Here is an 8971-nt window from a genome sequence, read left to right on the forward strand (position 1 = left end):
TGAACACTTACCTATGGCTAATAACATGGTAAACATAAATAGAAAATACTTGGCACTCTGGAGAGTTTTTTTGCAAGTTTAAGAAATAGATTTTTATTCGGTGCATCCAGCTCAATATTTAAACGTTTTCGGTCTATACAATCAGACCTTCATCAGAAATAGTTGTGAATACTGAAAAATATATATACAAAAAAGAAAGAAACATTTTTTAGACAAAATTTATGATGCACAGCGTACATATAAATACATGTATAAATACAGTTCATTACGTTCTGTAATAACATTCTGTTCAAAAAACATGATAGGTGACAAACAACAACTGTGGCGGTCTGAGCAGAATCCGGCCTGGAGTAACGTGAGACGTAGGTCTTATACTGAAGATGCTAGAGATTGTAAACGTGTTAAGGAAAAATATATACATGGTGAGGTGAGTATGTACAGTCTGTTACCATGCGAGAATGGAGCATTAACTGATAGATACATGGCTCCACAAGGATACAGGTTACAGAGTGGCCCCAGAAGAACGGGGACGTGCGGGTACAGTGCACAGTGAGCTGCCTAAAACAAATAGAGACATGAACACATGAGATACTCGGCGTGATACTAGGTGATGGGCCATAAAGTCCCATAGGCTATGTCATAATGCCAGTAATGTCTAAGGTGTGACCACTCAATACCCAGGTCCCTAATCGCTGAGTGTGGGACATGTAGCTGTACCAAAGAAATGCAGTTATATGGACAAAAAACAAGGTCCCTAGGGACTATAGTACAAGTACCTGGAGACCACTGTGTGTGTGTGTGGATATACACACAACGGTCAGAAGACAGCAGGGGAGCAGGAGCGCTGGGCGCCTAAGAGACACAGCAGGGATATACATAAAAAACTACAGTGCTAAAGCTCATATGCCTAATCTAGCGAAAACGCCATGGTACACAATGCAATACCTTACTGCTGGTGGCGATAAGTGAATAAAGCGCTGAGGAAGGTGAGAGACTGGCAGGGACAAAAGCGCTGTGGAAACAATAGAACAATGGTAGTAAGTTACCACATAGAGTAAGGGTAGAGGAGACCATGGCGCCGAGCAAACCGCTGCTATACCTGAGACCGCCAGTGACAAGAACGCCGTGCCGCGAGGATAGACGTGCTCCAGGGCTGCTGAAGGAGGGTGGCACTTCCGGGTTTAAGTGCTCACCGCAGAGTGTCAGCTGACCCAGCGCGTCATGGGGCCATGTGACCGGAGGGGCTGCGCCTGCGCAGAAGCCAGGCTGGAGGAATGGTCAGGCCTGACGCTGGAATAGCTAGCGCCTGCGCAACAAATAGAAGGGGCACAGGAGCTGCTACTCTAGGAATGTATGTAGGGGTGATGAAAGGGAAGGATCCCTGGGCAACGCACCCAGTTGCGGCGGAACGACCCCAAACGCAGGTTCCTGTGAGATGGTCACACCAACATGATAGAGAATTAGTTAACGCTCTATATGATAAATGGCATAAAAGGAGTGCATACTATACCCAGTGAAGTGCACAGTGCAGAGAGTGCAATTTAACGATTCTGTGAAGAGAAGAAAAATGAATGAATAAAGATGAAACAATACAGTTAAAAAATGGCACTATATAACAATAAGGCTACAATAGCGTGCTAATGTCACCTCTGTAACTATTTACACGTATAGACAATGTTACAGAAAAGCTGAGACGTCGTAGTCCCTATTTAACCCTCTTGGCTCTAAAGTCTGTAATGTATGAATCCAGTATGCTTCCCTCCTAAGAAGCATATTGGTACGGTTTTGGCCTCTTCTAGGGATGTCTACCTGTTCTAGGACCTGGAAACGGAGTTGGGAGATGTTATGGTTTCTTTCAGAAAAATGGTATGGAAGGGGAAGGTGTGTTTTGTTGCATCGAATCGTGGACTTCTGTTGGGCCACCCTATCTCTCACCATCTGTGTGGTCTCCCCTACGTATGCCAGACCGCACGGGCATTTGATGACATAGATCACGTGTGTGGACTCACAGGTAAAAAAGCCCTTTTTGGGGATGGCTTTGCCCGTCTGGGGGTGGGAGACTGATGAACCCTTCTGGACGTTGCTACACTGCAGGCAATTTAAGCACGGGAATGTGCCTTGTCTCTGTGTCTGTAGAAAAGTCTGTTTCGGGACAGTGGTACTTGAGCCAATGTCTGCACTGACTAGCCTGTCCTTGAGATTCCTGTCTCGCTTAAAACAAGACATGAACGGTAATTTAAATTCTGGAATGTGGGGGTAACTTCTGGTTAAAATACCCCAATGCCTCCTGATGGTGGACTGTACAAGACCCGAGAATGGATGGAATGTGGAAATGAAGGGGATTCTCTTACGGTTATCCTTGGGCTTGCTCACGGATATGTTCCGTTTGGCCTCCGTCAGGATACCCCGAGGGTATCCCCTATCCGTGAACTTCTGTTCCATCTCAAGGAGTCTGGTTTGTTTGACACTGTCATCAGAGACAATTCCATCAACTCTATGGAATTGGGATTTGGGAATGGAATTTTTGATGGAGGGTGGATGACAGCTGGTGAAGTGTAGGAGGCCATTGCGGTCCGTTGGTTTAGTATACAAATCGATAGACAAATGGTCCCCCCTGTCTTTATAGATTACGGTATCCAGGAAGCTGATTCTGGACATGTCATATTGCATGGAAAAGCCAAGCTCGGGCCAAATGTTGTTAATATGATGATCAAATGTTATCAGTGACTCAAGGGGCCCATCCCAGATGCAAAAAATGTCGTCGATGTACCTCCGCCAGATCTTGCAGTGGGCTGTGAACAAGGGGTGATTGAACACGCAATCGGTCTCAAAGGCCGCCATATATGCTACAGCGTAAGGGGGCGCTACATTCGCGCCCATTGCTGTGCCTTGTAGCTGGGCATAGAAAATGTCCTGAAACATGAAGTAGTTCTCCTTGAGAACCAACCCCAGAAGATCGGCACAGAAATGTCGGATTTTGATGTCAATCCTATTGTCAATCAGTAGTCTGTCAGCAGCTGCTAGACCTTTTTCATGAATGATGGACGTGTACAGGCTATTGACATCCCACGTGATGAGGAAAGAAGAGGGAGATATGGGACCCAGAGATTTGATGACTAGAATGAACTCATTGGTGTCCAAAAGGAAAGACCGGGTGGTTTTTACAAGTGGTGTAAGAATTTTTTCTAATACCATTGATAGTGGTGATAAGACCGAGTCTGTTAGGGAGACAATGGGCCGGCCAGGAGGTTTGGTTAATCTTTTATGTATCTTGGGAAGCACATAAAATAAGGGGGTGATGGGGTCCTTTTTGGTGAGAAAATCCCTCATCTTACTGTCAATTGTGCCTGCTTGGAAATGGAACTCAACAATAAGTGAAATTTTCTGTACTAGTTGGCTCACTGGATTGTGTGGTAGTATTTTATAGACCCTAGTATCCCCCAACTGTCTAAATACCTCATCCAGGTAGTCAGTCCTGTCCATCACTACCATTGCCCCACCCTTGTCTGCCGGTTTAATGATTAACGATTTATCGGACGAAAGTTGCTCCAGTGAAAGTCTTTCTGAAGCTGAGAGATTAGTCTGGACCCGGAAACTCCCCTGGTCCATTTGCCGAATAAGGGTGTGAATGTCTCTCTCAACAAGGGAAACAAAAGTTTCCACTGGAGGATTGGACCGTGGTGGCATGTAGAGGCTATGGTTCCGAAGCCCCAGGTTGTGGAGTTCCAGAATTGATTTGTCCTGTCTGACGGGATTCAACACTGGAGGTTGGGCTGAGAAATGGACGCGCAAATGGAGATTCCTATAGAACCGTTGTAGGTCCATGCTGAGTTCGAATAAATTAAATTTATACATGGGGCAGAAGGACAAACCCTTCTGGAGGACAGCCAATTGGTGCATGTCCAAATTTTTTGACGAGATGTTCACTACCAGGGGGAGGTCCTTACCTGCGAGCGTGTCGCCACCTGGTTTCTGGGTTCCCCGATTGCATTGGCCCCCCCGCCTCGTCTTCCTCTTTGGCGGCCGCGATTGTTCCCTAAAAAAGAAGCAGAATTTGAAGCCCCGGGCCTGCTGTCGGTGGAACCAGAAGAGCTTATCGAGCTGTGCCGTCTGGTGAAATGCCGAGTATCCCGCCATTGATAGACACGGTTCTGTAGATAGTCCTCGGTATCTCGTAAGAACTTTGATCTTTTCCTTTTTTCTACTTCCAATCTGTGCAGCCGTAGTTGTTCTTGATTCTTCGTCTTGAGCTCCTGGAACTCCTCCCGGGGCATGGTACTGGTTAATTGGGTTTCGATGGCATTTATTTGGGTATTCACCTTGTCCAGGTTTTGTTGAAGATAAGAGAGAGTTAAGGTCATGAGGTCTGCTGAGCATTTGTTCAAGATATGTTCAAACTTTTCACAGTACTCTTTATCCTCCCTGAAGAAGGTTGGTTGTAGAGGGACCCGTAGGCCTCGTGGGATCCTCTGGTCCCGAAGGTACTCAGCTATTGTAACAATGTGTAGCTCTAGATTAACCGCTCTTCTGGACTCACGTTCCAGGTCACGGTTCTTGATTTCTTTAGTTGGGATTTGGAGAAAGTCGCTAGGTGCGGTTACTTTAGAAAGAATTTCCGCCGCTTCTGCTGCGTTGAAGGAGAAGGTTTCAGACATTGTCCAAGGTGCTCGTGTAAGGATACAACATGTAGAGATATAAACCATGGCACTCAGGGCTTCTTGGAGGTGCCCAACTTAGGTATCCAACCCGTCAAACATAAATAGAAAATACTTGGCACTCTGGAGAGTTTTTTTGCAAGTTTAAGAAATAGATTTTTATTCGGTGCATCCAGCTCAATATTTAAACGTTTTCGGTCTATACAATCAGACCTTCATCAGAAATAGTTGTGAATACTGAAAAATATATATACAAAAAAAGAAAGAAACATTTTTTAGACAAAACTCATGATGCACAGCGTACATATAAATACATGTATAAATACAGTTCATTACGTTCTGTAATAACATTCTGTTCAAAAAACATGATAGGTGACAAACAACAACTGTGGCGGTCTGAGCAGAATCCGGCCTGGAGTAACGTGAGACGTAGGTCTTATACTGAAGATGCTAGAGATTGTAAACGTGTTAAGGAAAAATATATACATGGTGAGGTGAGTATGTACAGTCTGTTACCATGCGAGAATGGAGCATTAACTGATAGATACATGGCTCCACAAGGATACAGGTTACAGAGTGGCCCCAGAAGAACGGGGACGTGCGGGTACAGTGCACAGTGAGCTGCCTAAAACAAAGAGAAATAGAGACATGAACACATGAGATACTCGGCGTGATACTAGGTGATGGGCCATAAAGTCCCATAGGCTATGTCATAATGCCAGTAATGTCTAAGGTGTGACCACTCAATACCCAGGTCCCTAATCGCTGAGTGTGGGACATGTAGCTGTACCAAAGAAATGCAGTTATATGGACAAAAAACAAGGTCCCTAGGGACTATAGTACAAGTACCTGGAGACCACTGTGTGTGTGTGTGTGGATATACACACAACGGTCAGAAGACAGCAGGGGAGCAGGAGCGCTGGGCGCCTAAGAGACACAGCAGGGATATACATAAAAAACTACAGTGCTAAAGCTCATATGCCTAATCTAGCGAAAACGCCATGGTACACAATGCAATACCTTACTGCTGGTGGCGATAAGTGAATAAAGCGCTGAGGAAGGCGAGAGACTGGCAGGGACAAAAGCGCTGTGGAAACAATAGAACAATGGTAGTAAGTTACCACATAGAGGAAGGGTAGAGGAGACCGTGGCGCCGAGCAAACCGCTGCTATACCTGAGACCGCCAGTGACAAGAACGCCGTGCCGCGAGGATAGACGTGCTCCAGGGCTGCTGAAGGAGGGTGGCACTTAAACCCGGAAGAGCCACCCTCCTTCAGCAGCCCTGGAGCACGTCAAGTCAGAAAAACGCCCCGCCCTTCACCATGCTGTGATTTTAATTACGTCCAAACACAGTTGGTTCCGACCTTCCTATAAATGCAGGCTTTACCATGTTATTAGCCATAGGTAAGTGTTCACACTAGGCAGTCAGGTCAGGGACCCATCCGATCTGAGATTACCTTGACGTTTGGTGGATGGGCTCACATTTTTTGGCAAAATCTTGTGCTAAGCATGTCATGTGTTTTTTCATAGATTTCACAAGCCATTATGCTATTCACATTTCATATATCGCACATTTCCTTGCTTTAGTACAGTTGAGTGCAGCCATTGATCTATTTGCTATGTAAGTCTTTTTTGGTTATGCACCTGTTCAGACTAGATTGCTGTTCAGTCAGTTTACCTATATTTACCACATTATTATTACCACATAGTGACCAAATAGCACTTACAAGGGACAAATACCACCGCACCATGACGAGACCACATATTACCACCAGTGACCGAATAGTATCACATACAAAGAACAAATACCACCGCACCATGACCAGACCACATATTACCACCACAAAGTGATCGAATACTACAATGCTGATTAGTAACTAAAAAACACAATACCATCACCATAAGTGCCATTATACACAGGAGATCTGTACTTTGTATGCAGTGTCTGTGTACAGGTAATACAGTGATCACTGGTGACATTATACACAGGACCTCTGTATATAGTATACAGTGTATAGTGTCAGTGTATACGTAACACACTGACTCACCAGTGACATCTCAAGGTGAAGTACTTCATCTTTCAACTTTCATCCAGCACAGACCGCCGTCACTTCTTCCAGCCAGGACTTGTCTCTGCAGGAAATAACACAGTTATCTCGAGCTCCGCTTGCAGAACACATTACTTAATTTTTCCCAACTTCTACATTACACCACATGAAGAAAAAAAAGCGACATAGTATCACTCTACACAGTGACAAGACCGCCCCCCATTTAAAACAGTATACTCAAAAAATAAAATAAATACGTCACTGCAGTAATAATATCCCTTAATTAGCCCCTATGGTAATAATATCCCCCATCCTGGCCCCCATGTGTCTCATTCCTGGCTCCAGCCATATGTTCTCGCATCCTGCCCTCATGAGTAGGGTTGAGCGACTTTTATTTTTATAGGATCGGGTCGGGTTTCACGAAACCCGACTTTCTCAAAAGTCGGGTCGAGTGAAATCGGCCGATCCTATAAAAAAGTCGGGGTCGGGGTTGGCCGAAACACGAAACCCAATGCAGTGCAATGGGATACTATGGTTCCCAGGGTCTGAAGGAGAGGAAACTCTCCTTCAGGCCCTGGGATCCAAATTTAAGTGTAAAATAAAGAATTAAAATAAAAAATATTGATATACTCACCTCTCCGACGCAGCCTGGACATCGCCACTGGTAACCGGCATCTTCCGTTCCTAAGAATGGTGCTTGAAAGACCTTTCGATGACGTCACGGCTTGTGATTGGTCGCGGCCGCCCACGTGACCGCTCAGCGACCAATCACAAAGCCGTGACGTAATTTTCAGGTCCTAAATTCCTCATTCTAGGAATTTAGGACATGAGAATTACGTCACGGCTTTTGATTGGTCGCTGAGCGGTCACGTGGGCCGCCGCGACCAATCACAGCGCCGTGACGTCATCGAAAGGTCCTTCAAGCGCCTATCTTAGGAACGGAAGATGCCGGTTACCAGCGGCGATGTCCAGGCTGCGTCGGAGAGGTGAGCATATCAATATTTTTTATTTTAATTCTTTATTTTACACTTAAATGTGGATTCTGATACCGATTTCCGATATCGCAAACATATCGGAACTCGGTATCGGAATTCCGATACCAGATTCAGAAGATCGCCGACCTCATGGCCGACCCCACACAGAGGTCGGGTCGGGTTTCATGAAACCCGTCTTTGCCAAAGGTCGGCGACTTCTGAAAATGGCCGACCCGTTTCGCTCAACCCTACTCATGAGTATCCATTCTGTCCCATATGATCTCCCCATCCTGCCCAATATGATCTCCATCGTATCCATCCTGCCCGATGATCCTGCATGGCCTGCATGATCTGGCTCCAATCCTGCCCCCAGTGTCTCCAATCATGCCCCCATGTCTTTTATTCTGCCATGCATCTCCAATCATGCCTGTATCTCCACTCTGCCCCCAGTGTGTCCAGCATCTCTGTCCCAGTGTGTCCAGAATCTCTGCCCCAGTGTGTCCAGCATCTCTGCCCCAGTGTGTCCAGCATCTCTGCCCCCAGCGTGTCCAGCATCTCTGCCCCCAGAGTGTCCAGCATCTCGGCCATAGCATGTCCAGCATTTCTGCCCCAGCGTGTCCAGCATCTCTGCCCCCAGTGTGTCCTGCATTTCTGCCCCAGAGTGTCCAGCATCTCTGCCCCCAGTGTGTCCAGCATCTCTGCCCCATCTGTGTCCAGCATCTCTGCCCCAGTGTGTCCAGCATCTCTGCCCCCAATGTCCATCATCTCTGCCCCAGCGTGTCCAGCATTCTGCCTTGGGGCCCCCTGGATCACCGCTGTCAAAAAAAAAAAAACACGAGTTCTTACCTGGCTGCGCTCCTGCGGCGGGCGAAGCTCACTCCCTCTACGTAGGTGAAGTGCGCACTCGCCGGCGGCTGACAATGACCCCCTCGGCTCACCGGACCCCATACACCAGTCAGGGCAGTAATGCCCTGATAGCGGCCCTGACCATATCGCTGTAAATCATACCAGACAGGTAGGAGATTTATGTGGATACTATTCAGCAGTAGCGGTGAAAATGGTGGTGGTAGCAACCAAACACACATCTACTCTCCCTCCAACCTCCAAGTGGCAGTCATATACCAACCTCCGGGCCTGGCCACTGCCTTAATTGACCAATTCTCCACCTGGCTTCTTCACTTTCTCTCTGCTGACACTCCCACCATCATCATGGGTGTAATAATTATAGGGGATAACTCAGGAGACTCTTTGAGTGGAACAAGACAACAACAGGACACAGTTTTATAAGTGGTAA

At 46.5% G+C, this 8971-nt stretch overlaps 1 long non-coding RNA gene across 1 annotated transcript; it reads right to left on the reverse strand.

Moving 5' to 3' along the window:
* Positions 1-316: 316 nt before the first annotated feature.
* On the reverse strand, positions 317-4001 carry LOC143785509 (uncharacterized). The gene is made up of 4 exons (XR_013218004.1): positions 3948-4001; positions 1511-1550; positions 500-558; positions 317-383 (listed from the first exon to the last, which is right to left on the reverse strand). It is a non-coding gene; the product is annotated as an uncharacterized LOC143785509 (long non-coding RNA).
* Between the last annotated feature and the right edge of the window lie 4970 nt (positions 4002-8971).

Source organism: Ranitomeya variabilis, chromosome 7 (genome assembly GCF_051348905.1).
Source record: "Ranitomeya variabilis isolate aRanVar5 chromosome 7, aRanVar5.hap1, whole genome shotgun sequence".
Classification (NCBI taxonomy): Eukaryota; Metazoa; Chordata; class Amphibia; order Anura; family Dendrobatidae; genus Ranitomeya; species Ranitomeya variabilis.